The 18,456-nt window shown below is 37.9% G+C and overlaps 1 protein-coding gene across 1 annotated transcript in view; it reads right to left on the bottom strand.

Annotated features, from left to right (window-relative positions):
• LOC115510350 (SLX4 interacting protein) overlaps window positions 1–18,456 on the bottom strand; it is a 176,702-nt gene that overhangs the window by 157,730 nt on the left and 516 nt on the right. The gene's annotated exons all lie outside the window — the stretch shown is intronic.

The following is an 18,456-nucleotide window of genomic DNA, read 5'->3' as shown; positions in this document are numbered from 1 at the left end:
GAGACAGCATGAGCAGGGGAGGAGCAGAGAGAGAGGAGGGAATCCCAACCAGATGTGAGGCTTGATCCCAGGAACCATGAGATGACAATCTGAGCCAAAATCAAGAGCCAGACGCCCAACCAACTGAGCCACCCAGGCACCCCACCAAAACAAACTTGAAAAAGAAGTTGGAAGACTCACACTTCCCCATCTGAAAACTTACTACAAAGTTACAACAATCAAGACAGGATGATAGTAGCATAAGGATAGAAAGATCAATAGAATAAAATTGAGAGTCCAGAAATAGACCCTTACACATTTATAGTCAATTGATTTTTAACAAACATGTCATGACAATTTAATGGGGAAATAGTCTTTTCAATAAATGGTGCCAGGACAAATGGATATCCATATACAAAGGAATAAAGGTGGACTGCTACATCACACTACATGCAAAAATTAACTTCAAATCAATGAAAGACCAAAATGTAACACCTTTAAAACCGTAAAACTCTTAGAAGAAAACACAGATAAGATACGAAAGGCACAAGTGACGCCCTGCCAACAAAAAGCTGATATTATCAGATGTCTTTGAAATTAAAAATTTCTGTGCTTCAAAGGACATTATCAAGAAAATGAAGAGAAAACCCACCAAAGGGGAGAAAATAACTATAAATCATTTGATAAGGGACTCATGTCCAGAATACATAAATAACTCTTACAACTCATTAACAGAAAGACTAATAACCCAACTTAAAAGTGGACAAAGGATTTGAACAGACAATTCTCCAAAGAAAACAAATAGCCAATAAGCATATGAAGAGATGTTCAAACTCATTGGCCATCAAGGAAATACGCATCAAAACCATAAGGACATACCACTTTACACTCACTAGCATGGCTCAAGTAAAAAAGACAAATAATAACAAGTGTTGACAAAGATGTGGATAAATTAGAACTCTCATCATGGCTGGTGGGAGCTGCAGCCACTTTGGAAAACAGTTTGGCAATTCTTCCAAACGTTAAACATACACTTGCCATATGATCCAGTATTTCCTAAGTATGAACCCAAGAAAAACATATGTCCACATAAAAATTCATACAGGAATGCTCACAACATTATTCACAATAACCAAAAAATGGAAACAACCCAAATGTCCATCAATTGATGAATGAATAAACAAAATGTGGTATATACGTACAGTGGAATATTCGTTGGCAATACAAAAGAATCAAATACAACTGACCCTTCAACAACATGGAAGTTGGGGCGCCGGCCCCGCACACAGTAGAAAATCTGTGTATAACTTGTGACTCCCCCAAAACTTAACTACTAATAGCCTACTGTTGACCAGAAGCCTTTCCGATCATATAGTTGATTAACACATATTTTGTATGCTGCATGTATTATATATTGTATTCTTATAATAAGGTAGGCTAGAGAAAAGAGAATACTAAGAAAATCATAAGGAAGTAAAAATACGTTTATACTACTGTATTGTACTTATCAAAAAAAAAAAAAATGTATAATCGGACCTGCACAGTTCAAGCCTGCATTGTTCAAGAGTCAACTGTTCTAGGACGCCTGGGTAGCTCAGTTGGTTGAGCCTCTGACTTTGGCTCAGGTTCTCACAGTTCAGAATCTCACAGTTCGTGGGTTCGAGCCCTGTGTCAGACTTTGTGCTAACACCGCATGGAGTCTAATTTGGATTCTTGGTCTCCCACTCTCTCTACCCCTCCCCTGCTGCTCATTTTCTCTTTCTCACTCTCTCTCTCTAAAAAGTAAATATTGAAAAAAAATTTTTTTTAACATTTTTTATTGTTGAGAGAGAGAGAGAGAGAGAGAGAGAGACAGAGCACGAGCAGGGGAGGGACAGAGAGAGGGAGACAGAATCTGAAGTAGGCTCCAGGCTCTGACCTGTCAGCACAGAGCCCGACAAGAGGCTCAAACCCACGAACGTTGAGATCATGACCTGAGCCGAAGTAGGATGCTTAACCAACTGAGCCACCCAGGTGCCCCCCAAAAATAAACATTTAAAAAATTTTTTAAGAACAAAAAGAGTCAACTGTTATACGACCCTTTACTGTGCTCAGCCAGGCAAATGCCCTCTCTCACCCTTGCAGAAACCTAGAGAATTACTTTCTGGAGAGGGTGAGACAGAGGATCTCTGGTCTGGAAAACACCAGGCACAGCATAAAGTAGGGTTACTCTACTGAAAAAAAGAGAAAATTAAGGGAAGATTTACAAACTTACTGATAACTTCCCCAACCCACATGCCCCTTATGATGGTTAATTTTATGTGTCAATTTATCTGAGTTATCTATGCCCAAATAACTAGTAAGACATTATTCCTGGATATGTCTGTGAGGTGTTTCCGGAATAAATTAGCATTTGAATTGGTGCACTGAGTAAAGCAGATGGCCCTCCCAAATGTGGGTGGGCATCATTTAATCCATTGAAGGCCCAAATAGAACAAAAAGGTGCAGGAAGAGTGAGTTGGGACACCCATATTCTCCTGCCCTCAGTCTTAAGCACTCCTGGTTCGAAGGCCTTTGCACGGAGAATGAATTACACCACTGGCTTTCCTTGTTCTCCAGCTGGCAGACAGCATATCGTGAGACTTCTCAGTCTCCATAATAGCATGAGCCAATTCCTATAATATTTATATATACCTCATACTGGTTTTGAGTTTCTAGAGAACCTTGACTAGTACACCCCTCTATCCTGCCTAGCCTCTCCAAATAGACTAAAACCTCCCCATTCAGGGAACTGGACTAACCTAAAAGGCAGGATCTCTAAATACTGACATCAGGGACTCTCGGGAAAAACCTAGACAGATGGCTCTAAAGTGAAGCCCACACCCACAAGCCCCACATCTGTATGGAGAACTGACTTCCAAATCTTTTTAAGCCCCACTCTCAAATACATGTAAACAACCAGGAATCACCTGCTATCCAAGGAACAACTCTTTCATGAAAGAAAACAAAACAAACAGAAAAAGAAATTACTTGGCCAAAACCGAGACTATGCAGGGAAAGGGAACCATTTTTTAAGAAACTATCATTAATATCAGGGAGATAGAAGATATTGCAACCAAAAAGCAATACATACAATAACAAAAAATAAGAGAATTTCAGAAAACAACAAATTAAAATTATGATAGCTGAAATAAAAAACAACACAAGTGCTGGAGGATCAAGTTCAGCAAGTCCTTCAGAAACTTCATCAAAAAGATGAAAAATAAGAACACATTAAAAATTAAAGGACCAGTACAGGAGGATCCATACATGAAAGTTAGGATGGAAACAACTCATATTAGGGCATATATCACAGTAAAACATCAGGCATTGGGAACAAAAAATTATATATATATTATACATATATATAAGTAATATATATGTATAACATATACAATACATAATATATATATAAATATAACACACACACACACACACACACACACACACACATATATACACAAAGTGTGTGGGAGGTGAGTGGAAGCAGTGGTAAGAAAATATTTGGCTCCAAACTGCTCAAACCAAATCCCGAGACTAAAAGACAATAGAGAAATAGCTTCAAAATTCTGAAGAAAATTGTTTCCAACCTCCAATTGCATTTTAAACATGAGGGGGAGGAGGCATTTTTAGACATGCAAGGTCTTAAAAAATTTAAATCCCATGCATCCTTTCTCAGGAAGCTACTAAAGATGTGCTTCACCCAAATGAGGAAATTAACCAAGAAATAGGAAGATACAGGAAACAGGAAGGCCAAGATAGGCAAAAGGCAGAGGAAATCCCAGGATATGGTGAAAGCAGAGATCATGGGCTAGACCAAGAGGGAACCATCAGCACAGGCTACAACATTTTACAAGTCTCCAGGAGATGCATCTTTAAAAGTGTCTGCAAGCGCACAAAATTAATTTTAGACAACTGGTGGAGAATATGAGATTGAGAATGGGCACATGGAAAGCTAGGCAACTTATTGATACTAGGGTAAACAAAAACTGCAAGAAAATAAAGAGTACTTCATATACAGCTGAGCTACGGCTAGCATTTATAGTCATGATAACAAACACTGAATCTTGACCTAAACAATATTATGTTTATGACATTATGAGGATGGGAAATATATATGTATTTGTGTATTATATGGTAGGGGCATAGGGGCTAACCTAAGCAAAAGCTCCCTTTAATGCTAAGGGAATGATTAGAAGCAAAGCTTAAAATCGATAAAAAAAACAAAAACAAAAAAACAATAACAACAACCACTACCTCAGTAGTAATAAAGCAGAAATATAGCAAGGAAGTTTGTGATATGGACCAATTGTTAAGTGCTAAACTTGGCTCCAACATGAAGAGTAAGTTGAAGAAAGCTGCTCTGGAGGAAGGAATGAGGTGAAAAGGATGCCATAACTCATAAGCCTTGTACATGGAACTGTTTGCCTGTTTAAATTGTGTGCACAGAAGTTTTAGAGCAGCACTGTACAACAGAAATAGAATGCAAGCCACAGATGTACTTTCCAATTTTCTAGTAGCAGCAGTTAATAAAAAAGTAAAAGGAAACAGAGGAAATTAATTTTAATAATATTTTTATTTAACTTAAAAATCCAACACATTATCATTTCAGCATATAATCAATATAAAAATATTTACATTCTTGGTGTTTTAACTAAGTCTTTGAAGTCAGGTGGATATTTTATGTTTACAGCACATTCAGCTGGCCACATGACAAGTGTTTCATACCTGTGGTTAGTGGCTACCATAATAGACAGTGCAGTTTGAGAATGCTTGGGTTTTATAACAAGAGATGCACGTATGTCTGTGTCCCAGATTCCCAATCCATAACATAGGGATAGAAATTATCAAAAGGATTAAATAAAATGACATGAAAACTCCCAATGAACTGGGCCCTTAATAAGCGTTAACAATTACTTTTTCAATGGTGATGTTTTAATTTTTTTTCAAAATTTGATAACCTTTGATTCTATTTTTTTTAATGGACAAAAACATCTTTATCCAAACCCAATCACTTTAATTATTCATTTCTATTCTCTGAATGATGTAATACAGGTGATTCAGAAAAATTGTGAAGGACATCCACCTAGTAACTCCAAAAATAAGTTCCTAGAGAATCAGGAACATGTGTTTGAAACAACATTTACAAAGTCACCCTGAAAACTTTAGGTAGATCTTTGTATTATTTAAGACTGATAAACACAAAATCAGTCCCCTTAAATACACTAAATTAAGTTTGAATAACTTCTGCTAAGAATTTAGGGAGTCCCTCACTGGAGGGTACTTAAGGTCTTCAGCTGATAGAGAAAAGGGAAAGAGAGTTTTGTCAGCATGTACCCAACCAAGTTGAAGCATGTGATCGAATTATTTTTTAATTGTACTCTGGTTTTCCCATATGTCCTTCCTTTCCTGAAGGACAGGTAGACCACACTGAAGGCTGCAGCAAGACTTTCAAACCATATCTGCCATTAGATAGACTACAGGCCATGTTACAGTGAAGGTTACATTTTTCAACTCACAATAAGGTTCCAGTATTCTTTTTTAAAATGCTTATTTTTTTCTTTTTATTTTTATTAGTAAAGCAAGAGTAGCTGAATTTTTCTAAGGACTGGATTCTTCAAAAAGTATCATTGAAGTCCCATCTCAAAAATACAATCTGTAGGAATCTAGGACTGAAAAGTATATATTTTTGTATAAAATAATATGGTCTGCTAATGTAAAAATAGGCCACACGTAAAAGGAACTACATAATACATTTTGCATATATATTTTTCTTAATTCCCTTCACCTATTTCATATTTTTACCTTTTGCATATTTTCAATTCATTTTTTAATATGATATAGTATTCTTCCTCTCAGTGTATATAATTTTTTTCATTTGTTTCCACAATGTTTGGAGGCTCCAAAAGTCACAACTTTAGGACTAAGAGAGACCTTACGAACGATCTACCCAGCCCTGCCATCTATTCCCCTAACAAATATACTTGTGAGATGAGGCCAGGGTCTCACAGCTGAGGGTCAAGGGCGAGAGAAGAGACTTGTCAACTCAGCCAAGGGCAAACTAACACCATCTGTCATCTGCAGAACTGCCAAGGTCAATTGCTAACTGGACTGTTAGCCCACCACCACCCCCCCACCACCACCACATTCCCAAACCTCCATTGCCCACAAAGGCAAAAAAAAAAAAAAAATCCCAACAGAGTATGACTTCAAATAGAGCTACATGAGTAGTGGTTCTCTCCTGCTAATGGAAGAAAGGAAGGAAGTTTATGGGTAAGGAAATGTGGTCTGAATTAAATTTACCATTGTGCTATGTAACATGGCATATATCTTCATAAACAAAAAATAAAGTTCATCAACATAAAGCCCATAACACATCTGGATAGCCAAGTGCACAGACATTGAGCCTGCATATCCGCTGAAGTCATTTCAGATAATGAAGATGTATTTCTTTTGTTTCATTATATCATTAGAGACAAGTGCTAGAAATGAACTAAACGGTGAACTGAAGCAGTCTGCTAATTCCCAAATATGGTAAAAGCACACTTACCATCCTGGTAGAAACAGGTTCTTAAAGGTGAACAGCCCTCAGAGCACTGCCTGACACTAGAGGGCGCTCAAGAAATGTCTACTGAATGTAGAAATACTCCAGATAATGGGAGCTAAGTCATTTATGCACCCAACCATTTTATTTTTGCTATTTTTAGAGAAATTTTCCAAAGAGTATATTGAATCTTTATGACTTTCATAAAAAAAATGCCACATATTGATTATTTTTTTGATATTCAGAAGATAGTTACCACCTATCATCACACTGGGCAATACCCGTATTAATGCCCCTCTGAGCTGCGACTCAACAATGGAGCCAGTGAAGTTTCTGGCAGATCTAGGCTTTCCTTGAGCTGTCAGAGTGCCTGTCTTCCAAGGCTACCTTTCCCCCTCAGTTCTGCAACTTAATCAGATAAGGCTAGAAACTTAAGGAACCAAGTTTGTCAGGTTAATGGGATATTTTCCAAGCCTCTCTTACATGGATTTGCATGGACTTCAGTGTGAAGGTAACAAAATGGCTGCTGCCTTAACTATAAGATTTCTGAAATGATGAAATGGTTGAGTCATGATACACAGGACTGTACCCTCTGGGTTTGAGCCTCAGCATTTCATTCTTTCTGCCTCAGTAGGACAAGGCTGTTACACAGGTAGACTCATGTCTCTTCCATTTCAAAACCTTTGCTTTGTAATCCAAAATCCAACAGCAGTTCAAGGAACAAATAATACCAGTTTACAAATTCAAGAAGAAGAGGGAAGCTGCTCCCCTCCACAACTCATTTTATGAAGTCCTGACAGCAAAGCCCGACAAGGGAAGTATAAGAAATGAAAATCACAGCCAATTCTACACCTGAACATAGAGGCAAGAAACCTGAATAGAAGCAACTGAATCTAACATATGAAAACTACACCAGAACCAAGTGAAGTTTATCAGAAGAGTGCAAGGTCAGTTTAACACTAGAAAAATCACCATAATAAAAAATTAATGTAGGAAAAAAAAACAACACAAGGTCATTTTAATAGGAGTAGGAAAAAATAAAGAACAGTAGAAATCTGAGAAAAGAAATGTCTTAATAATAGGAGCACATGGGCAGCTCAGTCAGAAGAGCAGGCAACTCTTGATTGCAGGATCATGAGTTTCAGCCCCACATTGGGTATAGAGATTACTAAAATTAAATAAATAAATAAACTGGGGCACCTGGATGGCTCAGTCAGTAAAGCATCCGACTTCGGCTCAGGTCACGACCTCATGGTCCATCAGTTTGAGCCCTGCATCAGGCTCTGTGCTGACAGATCAGAGCCTGCAGTGGATTCTGTGTCTCCTTCTCTCTCTACCCCTGCCCTGCTCATGCTCTGTCTCTGTCTCTCTTTGTCTCTCTCTCAAAAATAAATAAACATCAAAATTTTTTAAAAAATTAAATATTTAAATAAACTTTTTTAAAAGTTCTTAATCATATGAAAGCATCTACAAAAAATGTAGCAAACATTCTTCATAATAAATCATTAAAAGCAATTTCTTTAAAATAGGTAGAAAATATAGATTTCATACTACTTGGCAATGAGAAAGAATGAAATCATGCCATTTGCAGCAACATGGATGGAAATGGAAGGTATTATGCTGAGTGAAATCAGTCAGAGAAGGACAGATATCATATGTTTTCACTCATATGTGGATCTTGAGTAACTTAACAGAAGACCATGGGGGGAAGGGAAGAGCAAAAAAATAGTTACAAACAGGGAGGGAGGCAAACCACAAGAGACTCTTAAATACAGAGAACAAACTGAGAGTGGATGGTGGGTGGGGGAGAGGAGAAAGTAGGTGATGGGCATTGAGGGATGAGCACTGGGTGTTGTATGTAAGCCAATACGTGAATAAATTATATTTAAAAAAGAAAAAAGAAAAAAATGTAGATTTCAAAATATCTTTTAGGAGCACCTAGGTGGCTCAGTCAGTGGAACGTCCCACTCTTATTTTGGCTCAGGTATGATCCCAGGGGGTCATAGGATCAAGCCCTACATCGGGCCTGTGCTGAGCACAGAGCCTGCTTAAGTTTCTCTCTTTCTCTCTCTCCCTCCCTGCTCCTCTCCCCATCTCAGCCTCTCTCTCTAAAAAATTTTTTAAAAAGTAAAAAAAAATCTTTTAAACTAGCATCCCACAAATATAAAATATCTAGGAATACATTTAATAGGAAACGTGTAAGGCCTCATCAAATTGCCCTTCCAACTTATTACAGTTCTAAGCACAATCCTGAATAGGGAATCTGAGAAAGAACAAAGAGGACTAAGATACTTGGAGGAGAGAAAAGAAGAAAAAACAAAGGAGGGAGTTTGTCTAACTAGATACAGCAAAATTGCAATGCTACAGCAAATAAAATAATCTGTACTGGCAAAAGGGTAAACAGGCCAAAGGGACAGACCACACAGACTAGAAGGAAACAAACCCACCCACCATCTATGGATGATAGAAGCGGCACTGCACATCAGTGGGAAATAGACAGATCATTCACTCAATAAAATGTGGTTGAACAACTGTTTATACATTTGAAAAAAGATGAAATTGGCACACTATTTCAAACACACAGAAATCAATTACAGATGGACTAAAAACTCAAATGTAGAAAACCAGAACCTCTTACAAAAGTTTTCAAGAACTCAAAGTAAAGAAGTTGGTTTTTGTTTTTGTTTTGTTTGTTTTAAATTTACTTATTTATTTATTTGGGGAGGGGAAAAGCAGAGAGAGAGGGAGAGAGAGAATCCCAAGCAGGCTCCATACAGTCCGCACACAGCTTGACATGGGGCTCGATGTTACAAACTGGGAGATCATGACCTGAATCAAAATCCAGAGTCCAACACTTAACTAACTGAGCCACCCAGGCACCCCTATAGGAGGAGTTTTTTAACTGGACACAACAAGTACAAACCATAAAGGAAAAAAAATGGTAGATCTAGCCATATTAAAATTAAAACTTCCCTACAGCCTGATGAAAATAGTTGCAATTCACAAATCCAACAACTCTTATAACTAGAACATACAAAGAACTCTCAAAACTTACAAGTAAAAAAACACAATGTAGTCAGAAAATGGGCAAAAGACATGAACAGATATCTCACCAAAGAGGATATACAGATGGCAAATAAGTACGTGAAAAGATGTTCAACATCATCAGCCATCAGAGAAATGAAAATAAAACCCCAATAAGGTATCACCATATACCTACCAAAATGCCAAATAAAATATCAACACCAAATGTTGATGAAGATACAGAGAAAATGTATCTCTCATACACTGCCAGTAGGACTGTAAAAGTGGTACAGTCACAATGGAGAAGAGATAGGTTTCTTATAATACTAAATATGCACTTACCATATGACTCAAAACCACTCCTAGGAATCTATCCCCAGAGAAATGAAACCTAGGCTCACATAAAAATCTGTATACAGAAGTTTAAAAGCTGTGGTTTAGTGTAAAATAAAAATACTAGGAAGACTAAAAAAAAAAAATCTGTATACAAATGTTCGCAAACTTTATTCATAATAACCCAAAACTAGAAACAACCCAGATGTCCTTCAATGGGTGAATGGTTAAACAGACTGTGGTCCAGCTATACCATGAGATATTAGTCAGCAACAAAACAGAATGAACTGTTGATACAGGTAACAACTTGAATGGATCTCAGGGAATTATGCTGAGTGAAAAAAAAAAGACAACCTGAAAAGGTTGTTTCATGTATGATTCCATTTATATAACATCCTTGAAATAACAAAATTATATAAAATTATATAGACATTTCACTCCTATAAAAAAATTATAGAAGTGAAAAACAGATTAGAGGTTGCCAGGGATTAAGGATGTGGAAGGAGTATGTGGTTTTATATGAAGAGGTAGCAGGAAGGAGCCAATGGCAATGGAGTTCTGTACCTTGATTGTGGTGTTGGTTACATGAACAGACGTGATAAAATGGCACAGAACTAAAGAAATACATGTAAAACTGCTTAAATGTAAGAACTCTGCATTGTACCAATGTCAATTCTCTGGCTTTAATGTTTGCCAGGGTACACAGGACCCCCCCCCCCCATCTTTTCTGCCTGTGAATCTATAATTATTTCAAAATAAAAAGCCTGCAAAAATTAAAACTTCTGTTCATCAAAATACACCATAAAGACATGGGGGGGTGACAAACTGGGACAAGATATTTACAAGACACATAATCATCAAAAGACAACAATCCAAAATTAAACAATCCAATAGAAAAACAGGGAAAGGGACACTCAGAGCAAGGTGTTGTTCCTGTCTTCCAGCCAAATCTGCAGGTCCAACAAGGTAGTGGGAAACAGAGGTGAAAGAGTTTCCTGATCCCTTCTATTATTTATACCTTCACAATCACTGTGCGACAACCAATCATGACTCTTACCTCCTTTGGGGAGGTGGGGGGGTGGGTGTGTCTCTCAGTATTCTTTCACAGAAGCTGAGAAGCATCAAGTCTAAATGCAAAAAGACCATTTACCAGGGAATCTGGGGAAAGCACACACTCTGCTCTTTTCTCTGACTGGAGGCAAAGAGCCCATCATCTGGGAAGAACAGATGACAGTCAAAGGCGGAGCCGCCTGCCTCCCACAAGAAGGAAAAATCACGACTTGGTGATGCCAGGAAGTCCCAGACCCCAAAGAGCAGGTTATCCTGAAGGTCGCCACAACCGCAGCCTTTTAAAGTACCTCCTGTTTCCATCTTTATACTTCTCCATCCCGGAAGCCATCACTAGAGGTAACTGAGCAGAACTGTGTGCTGGCATCTCCTACACTGTCACAGGCCCTCTGCCCACCCCTCTATCCCACGGCTCAGGCAACTTCACAGCTTCAGTGGCCCCACACAGCCAACTCCATCATGTGTCCTTGAACATGCAGCTCCAGCCCTCCCCACCTTCACCCACACAGGCAGTCCTAGAGGAGTTATCCTCTGAAACCCAACTCAGACACCACCTGCTCCTTGGAGACCTCCACAAATCTCCAGAATGAATCACTCTCTTCTCTGAGCCACATCTGCACCTTACACCACCATTACTCTCACACTTAGCTCAGCGAATTACACATAACTCTGATCCTCAGTCTGTCTCCTCTGCCTGACCAAAAAGTGTCCTGAGGACAAGGTCCAACCCTGTCTTCTTTGATACCTGGTGCAGGGCACAGGTATACATCAAAAGTGTGCTGACTTGAGCCTATTGATGTTACTAAATAAGGGCTACAGACTGTTAATTATTTTTCTAGATTTATACCTATTTATCTAATGCATCCTTACTGTCCCCAAATCCCAAATCCCACATTAAGCCTTTTTAAAAGGAGGTCAAAGCACTATGGACCTATTTCAATACATAAATAAGACTTAAGTTGAATGTATCACCAGCCTCAGTTGAAAACCTTGTAATACACATGAACTTGTAAAAAGAAGATCAAAATGTTTCCTCTTGAAAATAATGGGCAACAGATTAGAGGTATTGTTGAAGTTTAGGCCATAAATGTGAGTTTTTCACTGCATAATTTTTTTTTTGTTTTTAAAATACTGACATTCTAACAAGCACTTGAATGGAAAAGATATTGTCAGCCTCTGTATTCATTCAATTTTAAATCTGGAACATAGTGAGGTTTTTCTAGACTTGCTTTACTGATATTAAAAACTAAATGTGCGCATGCGCACACACACACACACACACACACACACACACACACACACACACATACACACACACACATACACAGCAAGTATGCATCTTAAAAAAGTACTTTCCTAGGTCCTTAAAGTTGCCTTCAAGAGTGAGCAACAAGTTCAGTGCCTACGGTTTAAAGCATAATGTTAAAAAGTCTTGCTATCAGAGCTTCCAGTTAAAGTCCAAGTTCAGTGGAATTTTTAATTTAATTTGCCTGATTTTAAGAACTTCAGGACAATATCCAACAAGATCAATTTTCTGAATATCTGAAAACAATTTACGTGAGTATGCCAAGAAGTTAATGTATATTATAAATCTTACAAATAACATCCTCTATTCTGCATTCTTGAGCCCACTTTCCCGGGCCTGAGAATAGGCATTCTTTTCAAAAGAAGAGACTTTGAAAGAGCATGACCCCTCCAAAAATATGTGTGCGTAAATGTCTTTCACAGAGAGGGAAAGATTCTAAGATCCTTAAGAAAATTTGGAGGGAATGGAAGTAGATTAAACATTATCACATGATTGTCCTGTCATTTAAATACAAAGCAGAGATAAACGCTAATAAAGAAAGTCAGTGACCTTCTAGATTATTCTGTGGGAAAATCCAAGGCATTCTGAAATTCACATTCGTCTTCCTTTCAGAATTGCTAGCCTGTGTCATAAACCAAAGCAACTACTCCAGATTAAGAAGACTAGAAATTAATTTTAGGTTTCTAATCTCTGGATTTCAAGTTTTATCAAGAAAATTATTATACTTCCTTTTTTCATCTTACCAAGATTTCACTAACTAGGGGAGCAGAAACAGAAAACAAAGGCCCTAGAACTCCTGAAGTTGGAATGCGCACACACGCACGCACACACGCACGCACACACACACACACACACACACAGCAAAAACCAGTATCAAGGAAAAATCACAAACTTTAACAAGATACCACGGAAAACTGACAAATGAACAAAGATGCTGCTGGTGACCACTCAGATAAAGCTTAAGGAGGCAACCTCAGTGTAAGAAAGAATCAGCTTTTCCTATTACTCAAATGGTCATTTTGAATTCCAAAATCAGCTTGTAAAAAAAGGAAAACAAAACGAAAACCCAGGGAAGCTCCAACAGTGAAAAGTGGATAATACAAGTGACAAAAACATAAAGGCTTTTTTTCTTTTTGTCTTTAAATGTAGGTCAAATATTGAAATCCTCTACCAAAAATAATTCCACAGAACAGTCCTAACTTTCAGTCACTCTACATCCTTAATCCAGATCCGTGATCTGGGCCCCTCATATCCTGCTATGCCCATAGAAAATCCTCACTGGGCCCGGCATGGAATGCTTCATTAATAGGAAAGATCTAATTTTTATTTAATACTTTGTCAGAAAGACACAGGCACCTGTCCATGGAGGCAGACATGGTCTTCAGGTTCTAGTAAAACAGACATGCAGTCAAATCCTGCCTCTTCAAGTGATCTCAGACAAGCTACTCAATTCTTCTGTCTCCCGTTTTCTTATCTATGAAGTGGGATAATAATGAGTATCTATCTCCAGGGTCCTATGAAGATTCCATAAGATCTGATATGTAGTATTTGGCAATTCCTTGCTCAGTCTCTGTTAACCATAATCATTATAAACATTGCAGGGAACAGACAGACAGGTCCTGATCAATCCACTTCATAGCCCAAGCCCCACTCTGATTACAACTGTTTTCCAGCACCTTCACAATACAAAATAACTTCCATAATCATTAACATAATTGTCTTAAAATCTAATATTTTTGACGTGAAAACTATAGAGATGGAGTACAGATCTTTAGTTGCTATTTGGAGGGAGAGTTACTACAAGGGAGTAGCAGGAGGGAATTTGGGGGGTGGTGGCGGAACTGTCCAGCAGTCTGACTGACACAGTGGTTATAAAACTCAGTGCACTGGTCAAAATTCATGAAAGTGTATACCAAATAGAATGAATTTTACCATATGCAAATATAAAATATTTTTTTAATTGCAAAACAAAAAATTCTAACTAGAGAAATAAAAATAGTGACACAAACGAAATTAAATGTCCGAGACATCATAACAGCAATATTCTATATATTATCCTATAACTAACCTAAGTCAAATCCAATTTTAGTTACCAGCTCTGATTTATTCAAGCACAAAATGTCAATATTAATCAGGAGGCACTGCTTGTTTAAAACAGAAGCAAAGACTTTTTTTTTTAAATATTTATTTATTTATTTTGAGACAGAGCACAAGCAGAGGGGGTACAGAGAGAAAGGGGGAGAGAGAGAATCCCAAGCAGGCTCCATGCTTAGTGCTGAGCCCACAAACCATGAGATCATGACCTGAGCCAAAATCAAGAGTCGGAGGCTTAACTGACTGAGCCACCGAGGCACCCCAGAAGCAGACTTTAGAAATGTACCTACACCAACACTAAATGAGTGGTATTCTCTATTTACATTTCTACTTTGTTGCCTAATGAGTAGGTTCTTAGTATGCACCCATTATCGTTTTCAATCTCCAAAAGATAATATACAAGTAGTAGGTTTTAAAGATTTAACACAGCTTAAAATGTTTAGGCATGTACACATCAAGAGATACAATAACTAAAAAGTCAATACATGCATTTTGTATTTTAAAAAAGCAAATTTTCACTCAGAAAACATTCATCCATAAACTACCAAACACAAAGGTAAAACCTCCCAATACATACACATTTACACATTTTACCAGTTACCTCCTGGTTTCATTATATACAGAAGGCATGGCCACCAAATAATTAGACTTTTTTTTTTTCCAATTCAAATAAGCTAGAGAGGAACAAAGCAATGTGAAAAGGAGTACTGTGAAAATAAAAACCTAAATGCCCTTCAACTGTTAAATGTGTAAACCAATTACGGTACATCTAGCAAGATACTACCTAGCAATTAAAAAGAAATGAATTATTGATACTTGCAACAAAGAAGACTCTAAATCATGAAAAGAAACCAGACACTGCCATAACTCCCACCAAAAAAGATCAGGTACCATACGATTCCTTTTAGATAAACTACAAAATGCAAAGTTATCTATAGTAACAGAGAATGGATGAGTGGTTGCCTGAAAGAAAGTTACCAGAAGGATTATAAAACAGCAAAAGGAAATTCGGGGGAATGATGGATATATTCATTACCTTGACTATGGTGATGGTTTGACCAGTATATACATGTCAAGCGTATCAAACTATATACTTTATATATGTGCAGTTTACTGTATGACAATTACAGATATAACATGGTGATATTCCTCGTTCAGCCCTACACCAACACAAAAAAGTGATTATCACAATGAAACAAGTCATATAAATTTTTGGTTCCCCAGTGCATGTAAGACTGATATTTAAACTATACTATTCTATTAAGGGTGTCACAGCATTATACTTAAAAAAACAATGTACATTAAAAACAATGTAAATTAGGGGCGCCTGGGTGGCACAGTCGGTTAAGCGTCCGACTTCAGCCAGGTCACGATCTCGCGGTCCGTGAGTTCGAGCCCCGCGTCGGGCTCTGGGCTGATGGCTCAGAGCCTGGAGCCTGTTTCCGATTCTGTGTCTCCCTCTCTCTCTGCCCCTCCCCCGTTCATGCTCTGTCTCTCTCTGTCCCAAAAATAAAAAATAAAAACGTTGAAAAACAATGTAAATTAAATAAGGCTTTATTACTAAAAAATGCTAACGATCACCTGAGCTTTCAGCAGTTGAAATCACTGATCACAAAGTACCATAACAAATATAATGAAAACATTTGAAATATTGTGAGAATTATCAAAATGTGACATAAAGACATGAGGCAAACAAATGCTGTTAGAAAAATAGCACCAATAGACTTGCAAAGTGCAGGGTTGCACTGAACCTTCAATTTGTAAAAAACACAGTATCTGCAAAGCACATTAAAGATATGCCTATATTTCTCAATAAGGCTGTTGAAAAAGAAAAAGACCATTAAAAAAAAAATTCATATTCCTAGTACATTCTGTTTAGATCACCACCATCTCTTCCAAACAGGTGAATATCCGAAAGTCATGGAACTTTTTCCCTTAGTGATTTCCATGCATGAACAAAACCTTAATAACCTAAAGATTTAATAAATAACAACGGTTAATATCCACATAGCTGTGATCACGTGCCAGACATTGTTTTAAGCACTTTTCTGATACTAACGTATCTAACTCTCACTTCAACCCTAGTTTACAGATGAGAAGCCTGAAGCAGAATGTTAAGTAATCTGCTCAAGGTCACACAGCTAGTAGCTGGTGGAAGAGCTAGGATTTGAACCCTGGGGTGTGACTCTGAAGGTCACTTTTAAGTTCATTTCCTTGCCCCCTATGCTCTCCTGGCACACACAAGACACCATATGTGAAAATCAAAAGCAATACATATTGCACTTAAAGAATACTTCCATACACACACAGAAGTATTTGCTACATTTTGAAAACTCCCAGGAGGCTAAATAAAAAACAACACATTGGAGCACCTGGGTAGCTCAGTCTGTTGAGCACTGACTCTTTTATTTTGGCTCAGGTCCTGATCCGTCAGGGTGCACTCTGAGCTTGGAGCCTGCTTAAGATTCTTGGGGCACCTGGGTGGCGCAGTCGGTTAAGCGTCCGACTTCAGCCAGGTCACGATCTCGCGGTCCATGAGTTCGAGCCCCGTGTCGGGCTCTGGGCTGATGGCTCAGAGCCTGGAGCCTGTTTCCGATTCTGTGTCTCCCTCTCTCTCTGCCCCTCCCCCGTTCATGCTCTGTCTCTCTCTGTCCCAAAAATAAATAAAAACGTTGAAAAAAATTTTTAAAAAAAAAAAAAGATTCTTTAACCCTCTCCCTTCCTTATGCGCTCTGATAAAAAAAAAAAATTAAACAAATAAATAAAAATATTTTTTTAAACCTTCATTCTTTTCCCAATTAATAGGTGGAAAAAGGACAAGCCAGAAAGACTGGACAACTTGCTGAGCACACAGAATAAATGATAAGTTGACTGGTTCTTGGGAAGCTGGTTCACCACATTTCCAGTCCAATCCTCTCCAATGCCTTCAAAGTCCTAATTAATTTAAGTAAATCTATCTGAGAGACAAAAATCTAAATACAGCATGTGAAAAACATAAAAGTAATTTGCTGTTCTCTCAAACACCTTATTGGTTCCTAAATTCCATCCACAGGGTCTAATATTCTGCAGATAGTGGCCTACAGTCTTTTTTTTTTTTTTTTTTTTTTTTTTTTATGCTGTCCCCACCGCATCTTCCAAGTGATTTTCAGGAGCAGCTAGGATTGAGAATTCCTGAGACAAACGAGATTTAGATTTCTCATTGAAAAGACAGAAGAGAGCAAGATGCCACAAAAACTGGTCAAGCATGGCCCAGGGTTTTCCAAATCAATACTGAACTACTGAACACATGAAGGCTTTTGAATTCAACTTCTAATAAATTAAAAGTAAAAATATGCACAGAGGAAAAATGTGCACACAGGTGTTGCCATGGCAACAGTTACATAATATACCAGAATGACAAATTCTCAGCTTTTTAGAATGCTAAATTGGCATTCGGACATCAAACTGATAACTAAAAGCAAAGGAAAATATGTCACATATCCGAGGCATGTAAAACACGGAATAAACTAACAATACATTGTGAGCTGTTTAAGAACCACAGGTTTAAAAGAGTCTATAGTTGATGCCCCAAATTAATGCTCCTTGAACTTTAAGGTGCACTCCCTAGAAAAGATTCTGAGTCGGTGGGTCTTGGGATGGAGTCTGAAACTAACGTTTCTGAGAGGCTCCCAGGTGATGAGAGTCAGTATAGTACACTTTGAGCAAGACCCTAAACCTTGAATATTGATCATCAAATTAGCCAACTGGTCTTCAAATATGGGGATGTCTAGGTCCCAAGAAACAAGTGTCAATACAATTTACCCCTAGTATGGAAAAAACAAACAAACAAACAAACGTGAGGATACTGAGAAAGAAGCCAGGGGATACTTGTTGTCAGTTTTGTGGTTTAAGAACCATAGAATATTGTGACTTGCTGCAACCTAGTAGCTGTCGAGGTCAGTTGGAATATAAATTCCATGAGAGAGAGGGGTTGTTTGTTTGGTTTACCGCAGAATCTTGATGGTCTAGCACACATTAGGTACTCAATAAATCCAATGAATAAATGAACGGGCAGTCTATACAAACACAATCCGTAGTTATGTCACAACCT

This window comes from Lynx canadensis, chromosome A3, assembly GCF_007474595.2.
Source record: "Lynx canadensis isolate LIC74 chromosome A3, mLynCan4.pri.v2, whole genome shotgun sequence".
Classification (NCBI taxonomy): domain Eukaryota; kingdom Metazoa; phylum Chordata; class Mammalia; order Carnivora; family Felidae; genus Lynx; species Lynx canadensis.
The sequence above is the reverse complement of the archived record's forward strand: the minus strand, read 5'-3'. Positions and strand labels throughout refer to the sequence as shown.